The 15,671-nt window shown below is 42.9% G+C and overlaps 1 protein-coding gene across 2 annotated transcripts in view; it reads right to left on the bottom strand.

Moving 5' to 3' along the window:
• kiaa1549lb (KIAA1549-like b) overlaps window positions 1–15,671 on the bottom strand; it is a 123,252-nt gene that overhangs the window by 103,169 nt on the left and 4,412 nt on the right. The window lies entirely within an intron of this gene.

Below are 15,671 nucleotides of genomic sequence, written 5' to 3'. Positions count from 1 at the left end.
TGGGGTCCACACAAAACATGAAACATGACATAATACAGAACATTAATAGACAAGAACAGCTCAAGGACAGAACTACATCAATTTAAAAATTGCACACGTAGCCTACATATCAATATATACACACAAACGATCTAGGTCAAATAGGGGAGAGGCGTTGTGCCGTGAGATGCTGCATTATCTGTTTTTTGAAACCAGGTTTGCTGTTTATTTGAGCAATAGGTTTTTAAGTGTGTGTGTGTGTGCACGATATGTGTGTGTGTGTTCATTCTCTCAGGGTGATTACTCCACACACACACCGATTACCTCCCTAATGAAGTGGCCTGTGAGAACAGCCCAGCTCATTTCAACACCGGAGCGCTGATTTAGAACACTGAGTTAGGTGTAAATCACACAATATTAGAACACCGAGCTAGGTGTAAATCACACAGTATTAGAACACCGAGCTAGGTGTAAATCACACAATATTAGAACACTGAGCTAGGTGTAAATCACACAGTATTAGAACACCGAGTTAGGTGTAAATCACACAGTATTAGAACACCGAGCTAGGTGTAAATCACACAGTATTAGAACACCGAGTTAGGTGTAAATCACACAGTATTAGAACACCGAGCTAGGTGTAAATCACACAGTATTAGAACACTGAGCTAGGTGTAAATCACACAGTATTAGAACACTGAGATAGGTGTAAATCACACAGTATTAGAACACTGAGATAGGTGTAAATCACACAGTATTAGAACACTGAGATAGGTGTAAATCACACAGTATTAGAACACCGAGTTAGGTGTAAATCACACAGTATTAGAACACAGAGCTAGGTGTAAATCACACAGTATTAGAACACTGAGCTAGGTGTAAATCACACAGTATTAGAACACTGAGCTAGGTGTAAATCACACAGTATTAGAAAACTGAGCTAGGTGTAAATCACAGTATTAGAACACTGAGCTAGGTGTAAATCACACAGTATTAGAACACCGAGCTAGGTGTAAATCACACAGTATTAGAACACAGAGCTAGGTGTAAATCACACAGTATTAGAACACTGAGCTAGGTGTAAATCACACAGTATTAGAACACTGAGTTAGGTGTAAATCACACAGTATTAGAACACTGAGCTAGGTGTAAATCACACAGTATTAGAACACTGAGCTAGGTGTAAATCACACAGTATTAGAACACTGAGCTAGGTGTAAATCACACAGTATTAGAACACTGAGCTAGGTGTAAATCCCACAGTATTAGAACACTGAGCTAGGTGTAAATCACACAGTATTAGAACACTGAGATAGGTGTAAATCACACAGTATTAGAACACTGAGCTAGGTGTAAATCACACAGTATTAGAACACCGAGATAGGTGTAAATCACACAGTATTAGAACACTGAGCTAGGTGTAAATCACACAGTATTAGAACACTGAGATAGGTGTAAATCACACAGTATTAGAACACTGAGATAGGTGTAAATCACACAGTATTAGAACACTGAGCTAGGTGTAAATCACAGTATTAGAACACTGAGCTAGGTGTAAATCACACAGTATTAGAACACCGAGCTAGGTGTAAATCACACAGTATTAGAACACAGAGCTAGGTGTAAATCACACAGTATTAGAACACTGAGCTAGGTGTAAATCACACAGTATTAGAACACTGAGTTAGGTGTAAATCACACAGTATTAGAACACTGAGCTAGGTGTAAATCACACAGTATTAGAACACTGAGCTAGGTGTAAATCACACAGTATTAGAACACTGAGCTAGGTGTAAATCACACAGTATTAGAACACTGAGCTAGGTGTAAATCCCACAGTATTAGAACACTGAGCTAGGTGTAAATCACACAGTATTAGAACACTGAGATAGGTGTAAATCACACAGTATTAGAACACTGAGCTAGGTGTAAATCACACAGTATTAGAACACCGAGATAGGTGTAAATCACACAGTATTAGAACACTGAGCTAGGTGTAAATCACACAGTATTAGAACACTGAGATAGGTGTAAATCACACAGTATTAGAACACTGAGATAGGTGTAAATCACACAGTATTAGAACACTGAGCTAGGTGTAAATCACACAGTATTAGAACACTGAGTTAGGTGTAAATCACACAGTATTAGAACACTGAGCTAGGTGTAAATCACACAGTATTAGAACACTGAGCTAGGTGTAAATCACACAGTATTAGAACACTGAGCTAGGTGTAAATCACACAGTATTAGAACACTGAGCTAGGTGTAAATCCCACAGTATTAGAACACTGAGCTAGGTGTAAATCACACAGTATTAGAACACTGAGATAGGTGTAAATCACACAGTATTAGAACACTGAGCTAGGTGTAAATCACACAGTATTAGAACACCGAGATAGGTGTAAATCACACAGTATTAGAACACTGAGCTAGGTGTAAATCACACAGTATTAGAACACTGAGATAGGTGTAAATCACACAGTATTAGAACACTGAGATAGGTGTAAATCACACAGTATTAGAACACTGAGCTAGGTGTAAATCACACAGTATTAGAACACTGAGCTAGGTGTAAATCACACAGTATTAGAACACCGAGCTAGGTGTAAATCACACAGTATTAGAACACCGAGCTAGGTGTAAATCACACAGTATTAGAACACTGAGCTAGGTGTAAATCCCACAGTATTAGAACACTGAGTTAGGTGTAAATCACACAGTATTAGAACTCTGAGCTAGGTGTAAATCACACAGTATTAGAACACTGAGCTAGGTGTAAATCCCACAGTAAATGCATGAGTGTGTCTGGGTATGAGTTGCCATTTGAGTGTGCATGTGCACGTGTGGGTAATATTAAATATGTCTGCCACTCTACACAGATATATGACCAGCCCTCGCTCCATAGCCCTAGGGAGTAGAGAGATCATTATAGACCCCCTCTAAAAACCCCTGTATGACAGACCATTACTTAAGACCACTGTTAACCATAACACACTGGATATATAAAGTCCTGACTACATATAGCTAGGATGTGGCTATTCTAACTGTACTGCCGTTCCTCAAGCATCTCTATCTCTCAACTCTTATGAGGTCTGAGCAAAGGGATTTGTTGTCATCAAATCAAAGTTTATAGGTTGCGTACACAGATATGCAGATGTTATCGCAGGTGCGGTGTAATGCTTGTTTCTAGCTCCAACAGTACAGTAATGCTTGTGTTTCTAGCTCCAACAGTACAGTAATGTTTATGTTTCTAGCTCCAACAGTGCAGTAATGATTGGTGTTTCTAGCTCCAACAGTACAGTAATGATTGTGTTTCTAGCTCCAACAGTGCAGTAATGATTGGTGTTTCTAGCTCCAACAGTACAGTAATGCTTGTGTTTCTAGCTCCAACAGTACAGTAATGATTATGTTTCTAGCTCCAACAGTGCAGTAATGCTTGTGTTTCTAGCTCCAACAGTGCAGTAATGATTGTGTTTCTAGCTCCAACAGTACAGTAATGATTATGTTTCTAGCTCCAACAGTACAGTAATGCTTGTGTTTCTAGCTCCAACAGTGCAGTAATGCTTGTTTCTAGCTCCAACAGTGCAGTAATGCTTGTGTTTCTAGCTCCAATCGTACAGTAATGATTGTGTTTCTAGCTCCAACAGTACAGTAATGCTTGTGTTTCTAGCTCCAACAGTACAGTAATGCTTGTGTTTCTAGCTCCAACAGTACAGTAATGCTTGTGTTTCTAGCTCCAACAGTGCTGTAAAAAAAACACAATACACACATAATCCAGAAAAAGTTTTAAATTAAGAAATACCAGAACGAGCAATGTAAGAGACCAGATCATACTGAATGTATGAAGTATGTTTTTTCTCCAGATTAGTCAGAGGATACCCATTACAGTAAGTTACAGTACCACACTAGATATCAGCCAAACCTATCCTGCAAATAGCCAGTGTCAGAAACAGACACTCTTTGTGTTCCAGGAAGTACTGACATCAGTGATTGGCTGTTACTGAGGCAGAGTCAAAGACAATGAGCTGATGAAGGACCGCCCCCTGCACTGTGAACCATGACCTCAGCACATTTCTCTACTGTGACCTTTTATTGACCCTCTCAACGGCACAGCAATGAGACGATGGCCCCTATCGACCTGTAATCCATCCACTATACCTCTCTTCTCCCCCTTCCCTCATCTCTCTCTCTCTCGCTCTCTCTCATAAGGTTGGTTATTATTCTCTCTCTCTCTCGCTCTCTCTCTCATAAGGTCGGTTATTATCCTCTGAAAGAGAAGATTTCAGAATCCATTTGGCTGTTCGACTCTGACAGAAACAGAAAGCATGTCGTTGACCTGTATGACGGTGTGCTGGCGTACACGTACGTGTGTGTGACTGGGCCTGGGTCCCTGTGTGTTGGCGTGAGCGGAGCCCCATGTAATGAATCTCCTCCATGTCTCAATGATCTCCCCGTCTCTCTCTCCAGATCCAGCTCATTAGCTGGAATGGCAGCGGGTAACTCCCGCTGGTCTGTGACTCTCCGCCAGGGCAGCACCAGGCTTCACTGCCTGGCCAATCCCAGTCATTACAATAATGGGCCAGAGCAAATCACTCTGGCAGAAAGAACCAGGGAGCTCCATCTGTGGAGAATCTCCAGTACTGTAGGCGTTATCTCTCGTTCTTAGGGTAGATTTACATTAGTCAAATATGTCATGTGAAATCTATGTCACTTCAACATCAGATTTGCAACTTTTCTGTTTACACTAGCCTTGGATGTGGTATGGCCAAAGCCACATTCCTGCTTCATGTGTGAGTGCAGCTATTAGCATGTCCCGTAAATACCATAGTATATACAGAAACAAAATAAGGACAGCTATTCAAACTATACAGGAGATTCTCATCTAAACCATATTGCACATAGTGTTGCACACTTTATTAATGCAATGATTCACAAATATGTGGATGTTTTTAAAGTCTTTCATTTTACATTTGTCTAACAGAGCAAAAATGGTAGGTATTGTGGGCGACATCTCTTTAAGAGAGATTTGAATCTAGAGCCGTCTCTTTACACTATAAGTACAGTCTCTCTCTCTCTCTCTCTCTCTCTCTCTCTCTCTCTCTCTCTCTCTCTCTCTCTCTCTCTCTCTCTCTCTCTCTCTCTCTCTCTCTCTCTCTCTCTCTCTCTCTCTCTCTCTCTCTCTCTCTCTCTCTCTCTCTCTCTCTCTCTCTCTCTCTCTCTCTCTCTCTCTCTCTCTCTCTCTCTCTCTCTCTCTCTCTCTCTCTCTCTCTCTCTCTCTCTCTCTCTCTCTCTCTCTCTCTCTCTCTCTCTCTCTCTCTCTCTCTCTCTCTCTCTCTCTCTCTCTCTCTCTCTCTCTCTCTCTCTCTCTCTCTCTCTCTCTCTCTCTCTCTCTCTCTCTCTCTCTCTCTCTCTCTCTCTCTCTCTCTCTCTCTCTCTCTCTCTCTCTCTCTCTCTCTCTCTCTCTCTCTCTCTCTCTCTCTCTCTCTCTCTCGGGTGGAAGTACCACCAAAGACCAGGGAAATGAGACCATTTCACCCCAATGCTCCAATAGGGGTCAGCAGCACCGCGGATGTGGAAGACGTGTCGGGATGTGTTGGGCAAGAAGAACAGAGGTGCAAGGCCGCTATTGGACAAGCAGTCGGAATGCCTGAGTGTGAGCCACCTTTCTTCACGTCCCATAACCACTTCATGTGACTTGGCCTTGAGTAAAGGCTTATCTTCCATCCCCAATGCATCATGTAATGACTCTGACACTACAATAGAGTTTCAGAAATTATTTCATACACTGAGACTTGGGGAGTTCTTCTGCCCCATAAATGTGAATGTGTCAAGTATGGGTGAGACGAGTGTTCAGGCTATGGGTGACACAATAGAGAATGACATTTCCCACAGAACGAAAACCCCTTTTCGAGCCAAATCCACCTTTTGTCTGCCCAGATCCAGAAATCCCTCCCTAGAAACAGACTGGTGGAAAAAGATGTCTCCGATTCTGAATAAGAAATGAGAATACAGAGTCTACAATAATCTCCCTAAAGAACAGAGACAAAGCCTTGGATGAATAAAAAAAATGACTCCATATTAATATTGCGTAATGCTGATAAGGACGGAGCCATGGGGTTGTTAAACCTTGATGATTATGTGAATGAGATCCGGGGACAATTAAACAACACCACTTTCTCCCTGCATATGTACGCGATTCTATGGACATGATTAACACCCTTAAGACAATGCACAATATCAATAGTGATGCTTATGGCTTGCTTTGATGTTGAATCCCTGTATACTAACATCCCCCACCCCAGGTCTAGAAGCTATGGCACACTGTCTTAGTCAACGACCCACTGGTACACTGCCTAGCACTAACTGTATTGTTGAACTTACTGAGATTGTTCTGAGTAAGAACTTTTTCACGTTTTAAAATGACATGTTCATTCAACAGAAGGGAACTGCTATGGGTAGTAAAATGGCACTGAATTATGCCAATCTGTATGTGGGGTTGTTTGAGAAGAATATGATTTTCAGCCCTAACAATCCATTCTTGCGCCATATCAAGCACTGGAAACGCTTAATTGATGAATTATTCCTTTTATTCCAGGGCACAGCAGAGGAACTTCATCGATTCCACTCCTTCATCAATACAAGCAGTGAACATCTGAAATTCACCCTTCACCTTTGATGCGCATGAAACAAGTTTTCTGGACATTTCGATAAAGAGGGAGGGGGGTGGCTTTAGCATGGACCTATACAGGAAGCCGACAGACAGGAATTAGCTACTTCTGATAAGCTTCCCAGTAAAGCAATAAAAACAATCAAGCATCCCAGAAAAGTGCTACAAATAGCCCACATTAACATATGTAGCCTAAGAAACAAGGTTCATCTCTGAAACTCACTTAGATAATACCTTTGATGATACAGTGGTAGCAATACATGGTTATAACATCTACAGAAAAGACAAATGCCAATGGGGGCGGTGTTGCGGTCTGTATTCATAGCCACATTCCTGTAAAGCTTAGAGAGGATCTCATGTTAAGTACTGTTGAAGTAATATGGCTACAGGTTCACCTGCCTCACCTAAAGCCCATTCTTGTGGGAAGTTGCTATAGACCACCAAGTTCTAACAGGTAGTATCTGGATAATACGTGTGAAATGCTTGATAATGTATGTGACATCAACAGAGAGGTATATTTTCTGGGTGACCTTAATATTGACTGGCTTTCATCAAGCTGACCACTCAATAAAAAGCTTCAAACTGTAACCAGTGCCTGCAACCTGGTTCAGTTTATCAGTCAACCTACCAGGGTATTTACAAACAGCACAGGAATGAAATCATCCACATGTATTGATCACATCTTTACTAATGCAGCAGAAATCTGTTTTAAAGCAGTACACATGGATTTTGTATTGTAGATATGTGGTAATAGAGTAGTGGGCTGAGGGAACACACTTAATGTGTTGTGAAATGAGCTATGAAATGTAATGTCATATAACTGCCTTAATGTTGCTGGACCCCAGGAAGAGTAGCTGCTGCCTTGGCAGCAGCTAATGGGGATCCTTAATAAATACAAATAACTTCTACCCTACACCCCTGAAAAAGAGCCTCCCTATCAGCCAACACAGTCGCATACGCAGGATCTGTAGTACACAGAGTGACTATGACAAACGTTTCAGACAGCGGGGTTACCAGAGGAATGGCTGCATGACGCAAGGGATCATTACAAAAATATGACCCAGGATGACAGCCTGACGCCCAAACCACCGTGTCCCCCTGACCAACGGGTTCATTGCTTCCTTCAATACTCCCCACTTGGCAAACAGTTTGACCATATCATAAAAAAACCCTGGCACATCTTGAGCAGTGATCCACAACTGGAAAAGACAATTGAAGAACCCCCGCGGGTAGTCTTCAGACGAGCCCCCAACATCAGTCAATAGGTGGTGAGGTCTGATCTTCCACCGGTGCCACATAGCACCTTCCTAGACAATGTGCCGGTCGGTAATTAAAGATGTGGCTGATGTACCCAGCGTAACTTTACAAACAGATGCACAATGTTCAATCACCCTATCACAGGCAAGGCCATTAAGATTAAGGGCATCCTTACGTATTCCACAAAAAATGTGGTATACCTGATCAAGTGTATTTGTGGTCTATGCTATGTAGGAAAAACTAAATGAGCTCTAAAAACAAGGATAGCAGAACACAGGAGTAATATCAGGACTCTTGGCCAGAGAAACCCTGTGGATGCACATTTAATGGAGGCTCGTCACAACATCAGCTCTCTGAGATACATTGGTATCGAACATCTTAAGACTCCTAGGAGGGGGGGAGATACTGATAATCTATTACGGAGAATATAATTGTATTAGATTCAACGTTTATCCGCCATGTCTCCTAAAGGTCTGAACCAAGAGTTTGATATCAGACCATTTCTTACATGAATATGTCACGTTGTCCTGCCATCCTGGTCTCCACTTAAACATTTTGTATATTAGATTTTCTGTAACTACTACATGTAACTACTACCTGTGCCCATCTCATTGATATCAAATGATTAAAGGTACACAAGTTGTTTTTGAAATAGGTCACTGTAATTATATCTACAGCCACCATGCCTCCTGCACGTAATGGTCAAATGAGTGGGTATTCCAACAGTTTCCAACGTGATCTTTATATATATATATTTTTTACTGTTGCCTAGGTTTTAACTTGGACCGTCCTTTATGACCATATGTACCTCTGTGATTAATTATGATTGACTATGCGCAAAAGCAGTGATGTAAAGTACTTAAGTAAAAATACTTGAAAGTACTACTTAAGTCATTTTTTTGTGGATCTGTACATTACTTTACTATTTATATTTTTTAACAACTTTATACTTTTACTTCACTACATTCCTAAAGACAATTATGTACTTTTTACTCCATACATTTTCCCTGACACCCAAAAGTACTCGTTACATTTTGAATGCTTAGCAGGACAGGAAAATTGTCTAATTCACACACTTATCAAGAGAACATCCCTGGTCATCCCTACTGCTTCTGATCTGGCAGACTCACTAAACACAAACACTTCATTTGTAAATTATGTTGGAGCGTGCCCCTGGCTTTCCGTAAATTTAAAAAGCAAGAAAATGGTGCCATCTGGTTCGCTTAATATAAGGAATTTGAAATTATTTATACTTTTACTTTTGATACTTAAGTATATTTTAGCAAGTTTTCTTGAGTCATTTTCTATTAAGATATATTTACTTTTACTCAAGTATGACAATTGGGTACTTTTTCCACCACTGCGCAAAAGTGAATTCAATTGTTTCCACACCCACCATGCGTCATGTACGTAATGGTCATGTGAGGTGAAATGTGTATATTTTGGGATGTGAGCACTCAGTCTGTTTGACCTGACGAAGATCTGTTTCGGATGGAAACATTGTCAATAAAGTGGTGAATTGGGAGCATAAACAGTGTGCAGGCCTTCCTGTTCTTTTCATTCAGCCTGTCTCATCAGCCCCATCCAGTCATGAAGGTCAGTGCTAAGGATGTTCCCAGTAAATCCACAACTAATCCAGACAGTTTCCCATTCACACAGAAAAGATCATTCAACTTTTAACTGTGACTGTCTTTTAGTTCCTCTCCCCTTCAAGTCACTGCTGCATCCCACTGAGTTACTTAGTTCACCATCACCATGAGTTAGCTAGTTCACCCTCCTACTGAGTTAGCTAGTTCACCATCCCAATCAGTTAGTTAGTTCACCATCCCACTGATTTAGTTCACCATCCCACTGAGCTAGTTAGTTCACCATCCCACTGAGTTAGTTAGTTCACCATCCCACTGAGTTAGTTAGTTCACCATCCCACTGAGTTAGTTAGTTCACCATCCCACTGAGTTAGTTAGTTCACCATCCCACTGATTTAGTTCACCATCCCACTAAGCTAGTTAGTTCACCATCCCACTGAGTTAGTTAGTTCACCATCCCACTGAGTTAGTTAGTTCACCAGCCCCACTGAGTTAGTTAGTTCACCATCCCACTGAGTTAGTTAGTTCACCATCCCACTGAGTTAGTTAGTTCACCATCCCACTGAGTGAGTTAGTTCACCATCCCACTGAGTTAGTTAGTTCACCATCCCACTGAGTTAGTTAGTTCACCATCCCACTGAGTTAGTTAGTTCACCATCCCACTGAGTGAGTTAGTTCACCATCCTACTGAGTTAGTTAGTTCACCATCACCATGAGTGTTATTTTCTCATCTCCCACGCCTGCCAGACTGCTAGTGACTCTTCTCATGCTTTTGCTATCTCTGAATATTAACTGGTAGGATACTGTAGAAGACCATGGCTTGCTGAAAATGAAATGCCTGTGCACATCGTGATTGCCTTCATCCTTTAAAGATGGAATCCTTAAATGGTGAAACTGCCATGTCTGTTTGCGATATTACAACAACAAAGAAGTGACTGCAAACAATGAACACTGTTTTCCCCCCCTCAGACATCATTGCACGTGTGATAGAAGAGCACAATATATAGTCTTCTATGGTATGCAGCGCGGCACTCCTCAGCAACCAAAAATATTAAATGGTGGTGGGGTGACCAGTGGTGCCGTTTCCCCCTGCTGCAGATTCCATCTTTAACTCCTGTAACCTCAGAGCTGTTTCTCTAGTGGTGTGTTTCCTAAATCTAAGAGCTGTCCTGATAAATCAGAGAGTCTGGTCTGGTCACCAGACCTGCAGAGCCACAGCCTGTCCCCAACCCTGTATCTACCTGTCACTGATTTAACAGCTAGAGGAGAGGAGAGGAGAGGAGAGGAGAGGAGAGGAGAGGAGAGGAGAGGAGAGGAGAGGAGAGGAGAGGAGAGGAGAGGAGAGGAGAGTGGGATCTGGACCAGAACATTACAGGATAAAATGTCTCTGAAGCCTGACGATGATATACATCTACAGTGAGGGAAAAAAGTATTTGATCCCCTGCTGATTTTGTACGTTTGCCCACTGACAAAGACATGATCAGTCTATAATGTTAATGGTAGGTTTATTTGAACAGTGAGAGATAGAATAACAACAAATAAATCCAGAAAAACGCATGTCAAAAATGTTATAAATTGATTTGCATTTTAATGAGGGAAATAAGTATTTGACCCCCTCTCAATCAGAAAGATTTCTGGCTCCCAGGTGTCTTTTATACAGGTAACGAGCTGAGATTAGGAGCACACTCTTAAAGGGAGTGCTCCTAATCTCAGCTTGTTACCTGTATAAAAGACATCTGTCCACAGAAGCAATCAATCAATCAGATTCCAAACTCTCCACCATGGCCAAGACCAAAGAGCTCTCCAAGGATGTCAGGGACAAGATTGTAGACCTACACAAGGCTGGAATGGGCTACAAGACCATCGCCAAGCAGCTTGGTGAGAAGGTGACAACAGTTGGTGCGATTATTTGCAAATGGAAGAAACACAAAATAACTGTCAATCTCCCTCGGCCTGGGGCTCCATGCAAGATCTCAACTCGTGGAGTTGCAATGATCATGAGAACGGTGAGGAATCAGCCCAGAACTACACGGGAGGATCTTGTCAATGATCTCAATGCAGCTGGGAACTGGGTGAAAGTGTTGTGGTCAGATGAGAACAAAATCGAGCTCTTTGGCATCAACTCAACTCGCTGTGTTTGGAGGAGGAGGAATGCTGCCTATGACCCCAAGAACACCATCCCCACCGTCAAACATGGAGGTGGAAACATTATGCTTTGGGGGTGTTTTTCTGCTAACGGGACAGGACATCATCAAAGGGACGATGGACGGGGCCATGTACCGTCAAATCTTGGGTGAGAACCTCCTTCCCTCAGCCAGGGCATTGAAAATGGGTTGTGGATGGGTATTCCAGCATGACAATGACCCAAAACACACGGCCAAGGCAACAAAGGAGTGGCTCAAGAAGAAGCACATTAAGGTCCTGGAGTGGCCTAGCCAGTCTCCAGACCTTAATCCCATAGAAAATCTGTGGAGGGAGCTGAAGGTTGGAGTTGCCAAACGTCAGCCTCGAAACCATAATGACTTGGAGAAGATCTGCAAAGAGGAGTGGGACAAAATCCCTCCAGAGATGTGTGCAAACCTGGTGGCAAACTACAAGAAACATCTGACCTCTGTGATTGCCAACAAGGGTTTTGCCACCAAGTACTAAGTCATGTTTTGCAGAGGGGTCAAATACTTATTTCTCTCATTAAAATGCAAATCAATTTATAAACATTTTTGACATGCGTTTTTCTGGATTTTTTTGTTGTTATTCTGTCTCTCACTGTTCAAATAAACCTACCATTAAAATTATAGACTGATCATGTCTTTGTCAGTGGGCAAACATACAAAATCAGCAGGGGATGAAATACTTTTTTCCCTCACTTTACTTTAATTGAGTGACAGAACACACCGATTAGGAGACGACCCCAGAACCAGCCACTCATGTCCTGTCACATTGTCCTGATCTGCTTGGTAGACATTACTTCACACACACACACACACACACACACACACACACACACACACACACACACACACACTCCATTCCCGAGGTGCAGGGTGCAGTGTGAGAGATAATAGTGGGCAGATGGTACATGATGCTAATTAGCAGCACTGTTAACCATGCCATTCCCCTGCAATTCTATCTATCATTGTTACCATCCGATACAGACCTGGCATAGAGAGGAGGAGACTAGACACAGCACTAGTGGACCCCACTGACCATCACTGACTATCCAGTGACCATCCACTGACCATCACTGACTATCTACTGACCATCCACTGACCATCCAGTGACCATTACAACATGCCAGCACGTGACCAACCGGGTATCGAACCAGGGTTGTCTGTATGCCTCAAGATAGTGTTTAGTCCACTGAGCTAAAGCCTAGGCATTACAGTTAGTAGATGAGGAAGATTTAATGACCCGCATGCTAATACAAACAGTACTCTATCTCTGAAAACACTATCAACAGGTTTATAGATACCTTGTGTTGTAATCACGTTTCCCTCAATTCAACGCAGTTATGAATAGAAATCACACAGTCAACCACTGACCACATCAAGCAGTATGCAAGGTCATGATAATAGAGTGACTGGAAGGGCTTTCCTTCACCACTGGCTTGAAGAAATGACAGAGGAAGTTCAGATTTACATCCTCCACAGAGACAAACACGCCTATCGATACACACGTTCACAACACAGACAAGTCAAATGGTTGAATACCCGTAGAAATACAGTCAAGTGGCATGCAATTGGCTAAAGGGCCCTACAGACGCAGCTACGGAGCGTCATTTTCACACGTACTTCTACGTACTTTTGTGTGGCTCAAATTTTGGAACGGACCGTATCCGACGCTCCGTCGGTCTGTTTGCGTGAAGTGTATAGCTGCCTTTAAACCCTAGGACAGGGATAACAAGAGACTGAATTAAAGATGTGCTAAACTTCAGCACTCAAACATTCAGAGGAAAATGAACTCGGCAGCAAAGTTGAGACTGAGACACACACACAGGTACTCAAACACACACACAGTCCTCTGTTTCCATGACATCTCTGTCCACACTGTGATTAACTTTGACACACTAAATCAGTGCAATGAGGCGAAGCGGGACCCCAGGGACCCCAGCTACCAGAGCCATGGCCTGTTCTCCCCGCTTCAATCACTAAGACGCGGGCAGTACAGGAGCATCATGGCAAAAACTGGAAGACTGGCCAAGAGCTTCTACCCCCAGACCATCAGGCTGCTCCCCCTGTCCCCCTCAGCATTGGACACAAGAGTCAAAGTAAGCAGACCACTGCCCCAGGTGTGAGACTGAAGGTCAGTAGCCTGGTGCGCTGCACTGCAATATATCATTGGAGAACTGTAACAATCATTTTATTGATAGAGTGAGGACACAGATTGGGATGTCAATAGGCAATGAGACAGTCAGTCTTCACTACCATCGATTCTTCTAACCAATGAAACTTTAATGTAAAAGCAATTACATGACACGGTGTGAGGAGAGCCTCCCATAGAGTGAAGGTCTGTGAGGTTAACTTCAGTCAAAGCCATGTCGTCAGCACCAGTGGACAACAAGCAGGTCTGCAGTATAAGGACCTCATAGTGCTGACGTTGGGAGAAAGTGACTCTGCTCAGGAGGGAACACAGGGGGTATAGGAATATACTGCTTATTTAGCTTTGTATAGGCTAGGGTATCACTTATCCACTATGTGTTGGGAGGGGGAGGCTGTGTGTGTGTGTGTGTGTGTGTGTGTGTGTGTGTGTGTGTGTGTGTGTGTGTGTGTGTGTGTGTGTGTGTGTGTGTGTGTGTGTGTGTGTGTGTGTGTGTGTGTGTGTGTGGACGGGGCCACAGTGTCCCCCGACACCCCCTGTCTCAGTTTCCAGTATCTATGCTGCAATAGTCTATGTGCCTGGGGGCTAGGGTCAGTCTGACCTATCTGGTGTAATTATCCTGTCTTATCTGGTGTCCTGTGTGATCTCAGGTATGCTCCCTCTAATTCTCCAATCTCTCTCTCTCTCTCCTTCTCTCCCCTCCAGGAGGACCTGGCCTGACGACTCCTGGCTGTCCCCATCCTTAGTCCACCTGGTCGTGCTGCTGCCCAGTGTCTGCTGTTCTGTCTGCGGCCATGGCACCCTGAGCTGTTCACCGGACCCCCTCCCCCTGCAGACACTGCTACAGTTTACTCAAGGTCCTCATACAACACTATACTACTTCATTGATGGTTTTCAGAGGGTGTGGGCGAGTGTTGGTTACTGTAGGCTGAAGATGTGGTTCCCATAGCGACAGCATGCACTGTAGTGGTTCTTTGGATTAAAGGGAGGTGAGCCACAACAAGTAAGCACTGGCCTAGATCTGTCTAAAGTAGCCAACACTTCCCCTTTAACTAAAGGCCATAGTATCTACTTTAGCCTGCCATACACAGTCTTGCGTGCCAGACTTGGCACCGCGAGATTAGCCATACACATGCTGACATGACATCCATACAAGCTGAATCCTGGTTCAGAGATAAACCTAAGCAATAATACATGAGATGATGTGCGATATGGGGAGTAAGCACAGCCACTCTCACCAACAAACACCACAGTCATGCTTAAGTCCCCATAATGCACACCCTCTTTTGATGAAAAAGGTTTACTCTGAAAGCAAGAATTCCGACCCTAAATGAATGTAGGCCTATAACAGTGAGGGTTCCAGTGAAGAGGTACCTCAAAGCATGCCTGCCTGTATGACTGCCTTCATCTCTTTCCATCCACGCTCATTCTAAGAGCCCATTCATACCTAGAGGTGATTTATGAATGGCAAAGCAGAGTAAACAGAGAGGGGGAGCAAGTAGAGTTCTGACTAGATGGGATACAGCTTTTGTCAGATTTGACTTTTCGTAGCAGGTTAAAAGAATTTACGCAGCAGGTTAGGAGAATTAACGTAGCAGGTTAGGAGGATTAGGTTAAGAAAAGGGGTTGGGTTAGCTAAAATGGAAAATAATATATATTTTGACGTTCATTTGACCAAAGCTGTATCCCTTCTAGACATGATCAGGAAGTGGGAAAGAGATGGAATGGAACAGCAGGTAATAGAAGGAGGGCCACTAGACTAGAACACTGCACCACATACCAATGGATTCAACAAAGTAGAATGAAGTTGCCCCCAGAGACTGATCTATGGTCAGCGTTATGCACAGTGGGGGAAAAAAGTATTT

Source organism: Coregonus clupeaformis, unplaced genomic scaffold (genome assembly GCF_020615455.1).
Source record: "Coregonus clupeaformis isolate EN_2021a unplaced genomic scaffold, ASM2061545v1 scaf0369, whole genome shotgun sequence".
In the NCBI taxonomy this organism is placed as follows: domain Eukaryota; kingdom Metazoa; phylum Chordata; class Actinopteri; order Salmoniformes; family Salmonidae; genus Coregonus; species Coregonus clupeaformis.
The sequence above is the reverse complement of the archived record's forward strand: the minus strand, read 5'-3'. Positions and strand labels throughout refer to the sequence as shown.